The sequence below is a fragment of the Dipodomys spectabilis genome, unplaced genomic scaffold (assembly GCF_019054845.1).
Source record: "Dipodomys spectabilis isolate Male_0828 unplaced genomic scaffold, ASM1905484v1 ptg000351l, whole genome shotgun sequence".
In the NCBI taxonomy this organism is placed as follows: Eukaryota; Metazoa; Chordata; class Mammalia; order Rodentia; family Heteromyidae; genus Dipodomys; species Dipodomys spectabilis.
Genome location: NW_024871028.1, coordinates 3,024,079 through 3,034,771, shown reverse-complemented (window position 1 = coordinate 3,034,771; position 10,693 = coordinate 3,024,079).

Here is a 10,693-nt window from a genome sequence, read left to right as displayed (position 1 = left end):
AGGGTTGTTTCTTTGAGAATACTCACACCCCAGGAAAATTCCTGGGATAGATCATCCCTATTCTTCTTCCTGAGAGAGAGACTTGGTACCCTTGAGTCTACTTACCTTGGCCGAGAAATCCTTTCATTCCCACATCCTGTGGTTGGATAATTAGACCTCACCTCCCTACCCAGTATAGAGACAGGACAGTGAAAGATCTTGAGTCTTTGATAAGGCCAGGGGATCCTGAATATGTGATTGTACTTGAACATCCTAACTTGGTGCATGGTAAGTTCCATCTAAGATTACCATAATGTAGGACATAGAATCTAGAGAATCACAGCAGGATGGGGTCTGTTCTGGGAGTCTTGAGTACTATGTGTGAGCTTTCAGCTCCCATATGCCCACCTGCTTCCCTTTCTTGGGTGGGTTTTTGCTAGAAAAACTTGAAACTACGAAGTGGGTCCTATCCCTTGTCATTTATATTCAAAGCTAGCGCTCTACCATTTGAGCCACAGCTCCACTTCCAACATGTTTGGGCATTTATAACTGGAGATAAAGAGTTCTCATGGACTTTGTTGCCAAGGGTGGCATCCAACTGAAGTCCTAAGATCTCAGTCTCCTGAGGGGATAGGATGACAGGCATGGAAAAGTATGTTTGGCTGGGTGGCACTAGCTCATGACTGTCATCCTAGGTACTCAGGAGGTGAGATCTGAGGATCAGTGGTCAAAGCCAGCCTGGGCAAGAAAAACTCTGAAGCTCTTATCTCCAATGAACCACCAGATAAACAGAAGTGGTGTTGTGTTGTGACTTAAGTATTAGAGTGCTCGCCTTGATCTGGAATGCTCAGGGACAGCACCCAGACCTAGGGTTCAAGCCCCACAACTGAAAAAAGAAAGAAAATAAAACATATTTGCCTGCAAAGGATGGTCCAGGTGTGCAAGGGATGAAGAGGGGGGTGCTGTGGTTTGGAGACCAGGTGCTCACCCCACTGTACAGACATTTCTAAGATCTCCCCAAGATTACCCCAACTTGAACCCACTGCTTCAAGAGGACATGGCTTGTGTCAGGCAGTGAGTGGGTGAATGGGTGCAGGGCTAGGATTGCTGTGTCTGTTTTTTCTCCAATAAAGGATGGATTTGGATGCTTGGTGACAAAGTCTGAAGTGAAGTGTTGCAAGGAGTTTGTGGCCTTATGAGATGGTTTTCCTCTGGGTATGTAAAGGTGGCTGAAACTGGAAGTCGCCAGTGGCTCACAACTGTCATCCTAGCTACTCAGAAGACTGAGATGTGAAGACCATGGTTCAGAGCCAGCTTGGGCAGAAAAATCTGTGAGACTTGATGTCCAATGGACCACCAGAGAACAGGAAGTGGTGCTGTGGATTAAGTGGGAGAGTGCTCACCTTCAGCTGAAAATCTGAGGGACAGTGACCTGGCCCAGAGTTCAAACCCCATGAGCAACAACAAAAAAAGAGGTGGCTAAGTTTTCTACATAGCAGTGTGTACGGTATGAAATGCCATGCTTGTCTATGAGCCATTCCAGATATGTGAGAGGCTCAATGTTTTGTCTACATTGGGTCTGAGGTCGGTAGTGCCACCTTCTTGTGGGTGGGATGTGATCCTAATGGAATGAGTTCGTAGTTTTGTTCTCAGGGACTGCTGAAGCCTTGAGCTGTCCCTGTGTGTGTGTGTGTGTGTGTGTGTGTGTGTGTGTGTGTGTGTGTGTGTGTGTGTGTCTCTGTGTGTGTCTCTGTGTGTGTGTCTGTGTGTCTGTGTGGGTCTGTGTCTTTGTCTGTGTCTGTGTCTGTGTCTTTGTGTGTTTGGAAGTAGAAGAACTGGGCCTTGAATTCAGGCCATAGGTATTGTTCCTGACCTTCTGAGCTCAAAGCTAGTGCTCTGACACTTGAGCCACAGGTTCATCTCTATCTATTTGGTAGTTCACTGAGGATAAGAGCCTCAGAGCCTTTCCTGCATTGGCTGGCTTTGAACTGTGATCCTCAGACCACAGCCATTCCAGACGTGTGAGAGGCTGAGATTTGTCTACAGTTGGTCTGAGGATGGTAGTGCCATCTACTCAGGGTTTGGCATGTTCTGGTGCTCAGGGCCTGATGAGGCCTTGTGCTACCCTTATGTGTGTGTGTGTGTGTGTGTGTGTGTGTGTGTGTGTGTGTGTGTTTCCCTCATCTTTCTCTGTCCCTTTCCTGGGTGCCTGTCTTCCTCTTCCTGACCTTGGATGTTGCCCCTCTTCCATTACAACCTTGCCTTTAGCCCCCAGGCAGGGTCTACAATGAGTCCTAAATTGCCAGAGACCTGTATAGTCCAGCTTTTCATTGGGGCCCAAGTCCGGCTGTCCGTATCTTTGGCCACCTCCATGGGATTCTGTGTCAGCAGGGCCAGCTGGCATAGGTTCTCCCTTACCTCTGGAAGGGTGGGGTTCAGTCATGTGATGTCTTTTCCTTTTCCTCAGCTGGGCCTCTGGCTGCATGTCCCTCCCAGCAGCTGGCAGTGGAGTGGGGGAAGGGTGGTTGCCAGTGGCCCTGACCAACTTGAGCTTGATAGCTGAATGAAGGCTGCCCAAGCAAGAAGGATCTTGGGCTGCATAGAGGTGAGGCCCAGGTGGCTTGGAAGTATCTATTGTTGTCTAGGAAATGTCAACAAACATCACAGCCAAGTCTATCTCCCAGCCCCAGCTTGACCTCTCATTTCCTTCTACACGATTCCGGATACCCAGAATACAGAGGCACAGACATAAGATTCCAGGGCCAGGGAACTGGGGGATGAGAGACTGGTATGGCCAGTATCTCAGTGTTCTGGGGCATTAGCCTTGACCTGGTTATGCCTTCCTTGCGTAAGTTCACTTCTTAACCCATGGCTGGCCACACACCGGCCATTTGTGGAAGTGCTATGGAAATGGCAAGAGCAAAAGTGAGATCTAGTATGACCAAAATCTGGATTTATGGTCTGTGGGGGTGGGGAAGGTAAAGGGTGTATATTAAAAAAAAAATCTCAGAGCTGGAACTCTGGGCCTAGGCACTGTCCCTGAGCTAACTCTCTACCACTTATATCACAGATCACTTTTCAACTTTTTTAGTAGTTAGTGGAGAGAAGAGTCTCACAGACTTTCCTGCTTGGGCTGGGTTCAAGCTGCCATTCTAAGAGCTAAGACTCTTGAGTCCCTGGAATTGCTGGTATGAGCAATTGGCTCCAATTAAGGATGGTAGTGGATGCATGTGCTTGCGTGCATGTTTGCGTGCATGTGCGCATGCATGTGTGCATGTGTGCATGTGTGTGCGTGTGTGTGTGTGTGTGTGTGTGTGTGTGTGTGTGTGTGTGTGTGTGTATTTACCAGGACTTGATCTCAGAGCCTAGGGGATATCTTTTAGCTTGTTTGCACAAGGTTGGTGCTGTACCACTTGAACTAGGGTATCTCTGCTTCCCAGCTTTTGGTGATTCATTGGAGAGAAGAGTCTGCCCAGGCTAGCTTTGAATCTTGATTGATCCTCAGGTGTCAGCCGTGAGTAGCTAAGATTATAGGCATGAGCCACTGGTACCCAGTTGCAAGGATGTCTTTTCATATGCTCTTCTGTTCTAACAGCTGTCTACTTCCCCTGGCCTAGATCTCTGACCTCCACTTCAGCTCCCAGCATCCCGTGACTGTGTGCAGAACATAAACCTCTAACCTGATCCCATTTCTTCGTACTCAAGGGAGGGTATGTTTCTTCTGTAGCCTGGGGAAGGAGGGTAGCTGTAGATGGGCTCTCGGCTGGGGGAGAGATAGTCTGTTTCAGCCAAGAAGGAAAGTGTGGCCAGATGCTAATAGCTCATGCCCTCCTAGTCCAAGCTCCTCAGGAGTCTGAGATCTGAGGATTGCCATTCAGAGGCAGCCCTGCTAGAAAAGTCTGTGAGACTCTCCTCTGCAACTAGCCACCGAAAAGCTGGAAGAAAAGCTGTGGCTCAAGTGGTAGAGCGCTAGCCCTGAATGAAAAAGTTGAGGCACAGAGTTCAGGCCCTGAGTTCAAGCCCTAGTACCAAGATGTGTGCAAGTGTGTGCATGCATACATACACACACAGACACACACAGACACACACACACAGAAGATGGTTGTAATGATGAGCTCAGCTACAAAACTGGGGGCACTCCTGAGGCATAGTCATAGTAAACTCTCAAGGCAGATCAAGTAGTTTTTCCCTAAGTCATTCTTGGGCTGAGGGGTCTGGGTCATGGCAGTAAGTTCCATGGAATCTGCCCCTCTATCCATGCATGGGGCCACAGGACCAAGGGAAGCCACTATGAATGCTCATTTGTAGTCAGCCCATGATTGCTCTGAGTACTGGTGAGGAAAGTAAGGCTCCGAGCCCTGTGACTCCTGGGATAGAGACTGCTACCAGCAGCAGCCTGCTGGCTGTGGATACCTGAGACTACAAGTCTTTCATGAGCCCAACTCAACACCTGCCAAATGTGTGCCTGACAGATTCACACTCTTGTGATCCTCGAGTGAGTGGGCATTACCTGCTGTGCCACCTTGCAGCTCCTGCCCCTCTGGCCCAGAACTTTGGTCTGAGGTCAATTTATTGCTCAGATCCAAAGTGCAGCCATGACAGATGCCATTCTGATGAAGAGATTAATGACCTCCGTGCTCAAGGCTCGAAACTTCTCTGATACTGTGGCCTGCTCTTTAGGCAAAGGCCTCCAAAGAGGCTACTCTCAAGACTTGTAGGACACCTAGACATTGGGAGACCCTCAGTGGCCCACTGGAAAGTACTCCGCCTAGATCCACAGAGTGAGGTCCAAGCAGGCCAGGTGTTGGTCATGGGACTTGAACTCTGGGCCTGGTGCCTGTCCCCCAGAGGTTTGGCTTGCCACTTGAGGCACAACACCAATTCTGGTTTTCTGAAGGTTCCTTGAAGATCAGAGTCTCCCAGACTTTCCTGCCTAGGCTGGCTTTGAACCGTGATCCTCACATCTCAGCCTCCTGGGGAGCTAGGAGGACAGGTGTGAGCCACCGGTGCCGGCTGATCTGGCCTTATACCACAGTAGACTAGGAGCTTCTGAAAGCTTTTCTTTATTTTTTTAGGTGCAAGTACTGGGGCTTGAACTCAGGGGTTAGGCTCTGGTCCCTTAATTTTTTCCCTCAATTTTAGCACTCTGCCAATTGAGCCAAAGCTCCATTTCTGGCTTTTGGTAGTTCATCGGCAAGAAGAGTCTCACTAACTTTCCTCCCCTGAGCTGGCTTGACCCACAATCTCTATCTCAGTCTCCTGAGGAGCTAGGATTTACAGGGGTTCAGCCACTGGTGGCATTGGGCTAGAAGCTTTTCTTAAGCAAATGTTCTTCCCTGCATTTGCCCTGACTTCTCCATGCAAAGGAGGTCTGAGGGTCAGGAGCTGTGAAAAATAAGCTTCCAGCCACAGGAAATGTCAGGTGTCTCTGGTAAAAAGCCAACTGATCTTCCCCCTGGGCCCCATTCTGGGACCCCACCCTCTGCCCTACCTGTGACTCAAATATAAACCTTGACCCAGCGTTGAATGTCCTACCAGACTTGTCTGAAGCCACAGAACCTTCATTCCACCCACACCATCTGCTCTAAAGCACACCTCAGTACCTTTGCCCATGCTGTACCTTCTGCCTGAGGCCCTCTGTCCTGAATCCACATCTTAGAACTCCTGTGGAATTTTGGCATTGGATATATCACCTCGTTGAGCAAGTCTTTCCTTCCCTTCTCCCTCTTTTTTTTAATATTGAGTTTCTAGAGATGGAACTTGTGCGGGCTGATTGGCAAATGCTCTATCGTGTGTGTGTGTGTGTGTGTGTGTGTGTGTGTGTGTGTGGGCGCGCGCGCACATGTGTGTGTCAGTCCTGGGGTTTGAATTCATGGCCTGGATGCTATCCAATCCCTGAGCTTTTGTGCTCAAGGCTAGCGCTCTACTACTGAACCACAGCTATAAGTCTGGCTTTTTGGGTGTTTAATTGGAGAAAAGTGTCTCATATAGACGTTCTTGCTTGCAATTGGGATCATCAGATTTCAGCCTCCTGCGTAGCTAAGATTACAGGGGTGAGCCACCAGCACCCGTCCTCTACTCTACCTCTTATCTATAACTTCAGCCCTCCTCTGAGTCCCAGAGCAAAAGATCACACCTGGATGAATTTTTTCTTTTTGTCAGTCTTGGGGATTGACCTCGGGGTCTCGGCATAACCCTGAGCTACATTTGCTCATGGCTATCTTTCTATCACTTAAGCCACAGTAGCACTTTTGGCTTTTTCTGTTTCTGTGGTACTGAGCAATCAAACCCAAACCCAGGGTTTGTACATGTGGGCTAGGTAAGCACTCTAGCACTAAGCTCCAATCTCAGCCCAAGGCTCCCTTCTAACAGGAGTTATGAGGGTGGGGTTTATTGGCTTACCCCCTTTGGTGTAGAAATCTCTATTTCATATCTTTGCCATGATTTGGGACCAGACTGTGACTTGTCAATGAGGAATGATAAATGAGTGATAGCCACAGGCCCCAGAAGTCTAGCCTCACATCCTACAGAAGGATAGAGAATATGGAGCCAGAACCTTTGACAACTCCTACAGCCTAGGAACTGTGCTTTCCCTGGAGGCAGTGGCTGGCTGCATGGTGTCCTGATGGGACACCTCAGCCAGAATATAAGGCTTCAGTTCTTAAATGGCAGAGATGGATGCTTTGTTCATGTTGCCCGCTCAGACTTTGTACTCTCTGAGGGCTTGTCCCAGATTGCCCAGGTTGGGGGGCTGGGCATGGGCAACCTGCTGAATGCCTATTGTCCATACCCAGATACATGGAGTTATTGCCTCCTTTTTTTATTTTTGGCAGATCCAGGGTTGTACTATGAGCCTAGGCTCTGTCCCTGAGCACTTTTTGCTCGAGAGTAGTGCTCTGCCCTTGAGCCACAGCCCCATGCATGGTTTTTTTTCCCCCTGTGATCTCTTAGAAAGAAGAGTGTCATGGACTTTCCCACCCTGGCTGAATTCAAATTGGCATTCTCTACATCTTGGTCTCCTGAGGAGCTAGGATTACAGGTAGGAGCCACTGGCACCTTGCTTACTTTTCTTTTTCTTTTTCTTTTTTTTAATGGTAACAATCTGAAGTCTTCACGGTGTCATTCCAATGGTTTGCATTATAATTAAACGACCCAGGCCTGGAGTTTGAATGCTAGGACAGCCATCCACAAAAGTGAGGAGAGCCTGACAAACTTATTCCTGTTCATGTGAATGCTTATGGAGTGTTATTAATGTAACAATAAATGTGCAGTGGATTCATGACCCTATTTTAGAATGCCACACAAAAATTATTGGGTTTATGTTTTCCATTCTAGCACTATGGTATAGTTAAGGATATTGATTAATTTTTAATTAATACTTTTATAAGTATTCAACCCGGATACTTCATTAAATGGAGGCAAAATTTATTAACTAATAATTGGTAATAACATATATAATTTTATATCCTCACAGTCCCACTCTCTGTATATGTATATATATGTATGTATGTTTATGTCTATCTCTCTATCTACTTCAATCTACATATTTATCAACATATACATATATATATGTATATATATATATACATATATATATATATATATGTATATATATATATATATATATATATGGGGCACTACTTTGTCTTGATCACAGGTCCTCAGAACTTCCTGGCCGCTCAGTTTTCAGGAGGCTGGTCTGCTAAGACTGTAACCCTATTTATGGATTGGGCATTGTAGGCTGTGAGATGAAATCCCAGCATGGCCAAAAATTTATTCATGGAGTAAGAAGCCAATTTTGACACATTATTTTCCTTCTCTGTGAAAGTCCTTGGTCTCAGTATGATGTATAATCCATATGCAACTATATCCTATGTGATATGATGTAATAAAAGAAATGTTACATGTGTATATACTAAATACTAAATAAATAAGGGTAATAAATGTCATATGAACTAACCCATGTATGTAAACAGATCTCATATATTAATATTAGTTTTTCCAGTGCTGGTGCTTCAATTGAGGCTCTGGGAACTGGTCTGAATTTCTTGTCTTCAAGGATGCTGAGCTTTTCCTCTTCACCCAGACCCTGAGTGCAAATCCCAGGCCTACTAGAAAAATGGTGCAAATTCCAAACCAGGGCCATATTACTATTATTATTATTTTGGCTAAGCACGGGGCTTGAACTCAGGTCTTGGCATCTTTGCCACAGTTGGTGGTAGCATCCTAGGACCCGAGTTCAAATCTCGGGGTTGAAAAAGAAATAAAAAACTGTAAATGAGAAGCCTAAAACTGAGTAGTTCAAGGAGGTAGTTTTCCTTTTTTTTTCCTTTGTATTGTGACCATCCTGGGTCTAAATGACAAGGCCCAGAAAGCATACATTATCTTGCATTGCTGATGTTTGGCGGGGTATTAGGGAAGCCATAGCCAAAACCAGCAACTTAGGCCTGGAGGTCGAATCCCAGGACTGCCACTAATGAATGGAGATTCTCAGAAATCTATTCCCATATACAAATGGAATGTTATAAAATTAACAATTAAATTAGTAGTTAGTATACGATATTATAAAATTATACACAATTATAAAATATTGACTAATTTTCAATTAATACTTTATTGTTTATTCAATCATGATACTTAAAAATGGAAGGAATAATTTAATTGCCAATAATCGGTATTAATATTGTATATGCAATTTCATAATATTCAGATATCTCTCTTTTGTTTTATACATATACATCTATTTGTCTATCTACCAATCTATACATTTATCTGTTCATACAATTGTCACTCCTGGGGCTTAATGATAGAATGTACACCTAGTAAGTACAAAGCCTTGCATTCGATTCCTCACTACTGTGTACACAAAAAAATCCAGAAGTCATGCTGTCACCCAAGCAGTCAAGCACTAGCATTGAGCATAAAAACTTAAGGACTGTGTCTAGACCCTTACTCAAGAGCCAGGACTGGCACCAAAAAAACAAGATAGAATGTTCTAACTGCAACAATGTAAGTATAGTACTACAAATACCTCATCACAAGTATAGGACTACAAATACCTCATCACAGAGCAAGCTGGGAGTCTGGTGCTGACAGTTGCCATCTAACCTGACAAAATGTCCCATGATACTATTATCTTATATTCACCACTTAGAAACTTGAAGTGGAAGCTGGGCATCGGTGACTCATGCCTGTCATCCTAGCTAATCAGGAGGCTGAGACATGAGGATCATGGTGCAAATCTAGCCTGGGCAGGAGATTCCTTGAGATGCTTATCTCCAATGAACCACCAGAAAGCCTGAAGGGGCGCTGTAGCTCAAGTGGTAGAGTGCTAGACTTGAACTGAAGAGCTCAGAGACAGCACCGAGGCCCAGACTTGAACTCCTCCAACTTACAAGAAAGAAGGAAATCTGAAGTGGAGTGCTGGGAACTTGTGTTTAGGGTAGAGTGCTTTGCATGTATGCAACCCTGGGTTTGAATCCTAAGTAACACATCCCTAGAAAAAAAGTCTGAAATGGCTCTCTGGCTCAAGTGCTATACTTTAGCAGGTGAAACAGGTACAATGCTCGTGTCCTGAGTTCAAGCTCCAGGATTAGTGTAGACACACACACACACACAGACACACACACACACAGACACATACACACAAACACAGAGCAGAAGTAAAGTTGTGACACAAAATGGTAAAGCACCTGGATTCTGCTCTGAGCTCATGGACATCACCCTGGCCCTGTGTTCAACCCTAAAAACTAGCCAACCAAGGCCTGACTAGGAGAGGACAAAGGTTTCAAAACCTGATAAGCTTCACCAGACCTAGATGACAGGAAGCATTGTGATTTTGCACAAGTGCTTAGATTTAGCAAACTTCCAGAATCGTAGGGAGGCACCCCAATTGACAATCAGGAATCTTTTCATTAGGTTCAGCTCCCTAGTTGTCTGCCAGAACTCAAATTAATTGAAGCAGTTTGTTTCAACATTGGAACATAGTCTCACAAAGACAGGACAAGTGCAGGGAACTTGGCTTGTCACAGGAGGTGGCACAATTGAAGGCTTCCTGTCAAAACAGAGCACTGGGGAGAGAGTTAGCTTGGGGTACAAAGAGGCCTTTTTCTCCTGGCCTTCAGAGCCCATCCATACTCATCCTCACTAATCGCCCCCAATAAATTGTTTGTTACACAGCTGTACAGGAGTGAAACTTTTTGGCTGCCTGTTCCAACAGTGAGGTCGGCTTTCTCCAGCAGCCTGGGGTGCGCAGAAACCCTCAGGATACCCTGGGAACAGTGAGGGGAGCATAGGAACATGCACTGTCTTGAAAACACTGTCTGTGCTATGAAATCATTCTATCCAAAGCAAATTTCCTAGCTGTGTGCCTTTCTTCATAGCGGCCATGGATGTTCACCGATGGAAATACATGCATACACACACAGACACATAGAGTTAATGGCTCTTTTTTGTGGCTTTTTAATGGCTTTTTGTAATGACTTTTTTTTTTGAGGCTTGAACTGTGAGCCTAGACATTGTCCCTGAGCTCCTTTTGCTGAAGGAAGCACTTTATTGTCTTAAACAATGATTACCCTAGGCTGGGGTACAGCATTTACACCCACAGATGATCCGGGGATCCTAGGACCCGAGTTCAACTCCCAGCACTGGCAAAAATACATCAAACCAAAAAAAAAAAAAAAAAAGAAACGGAGGAAGAAAAATCCAAGAAGTT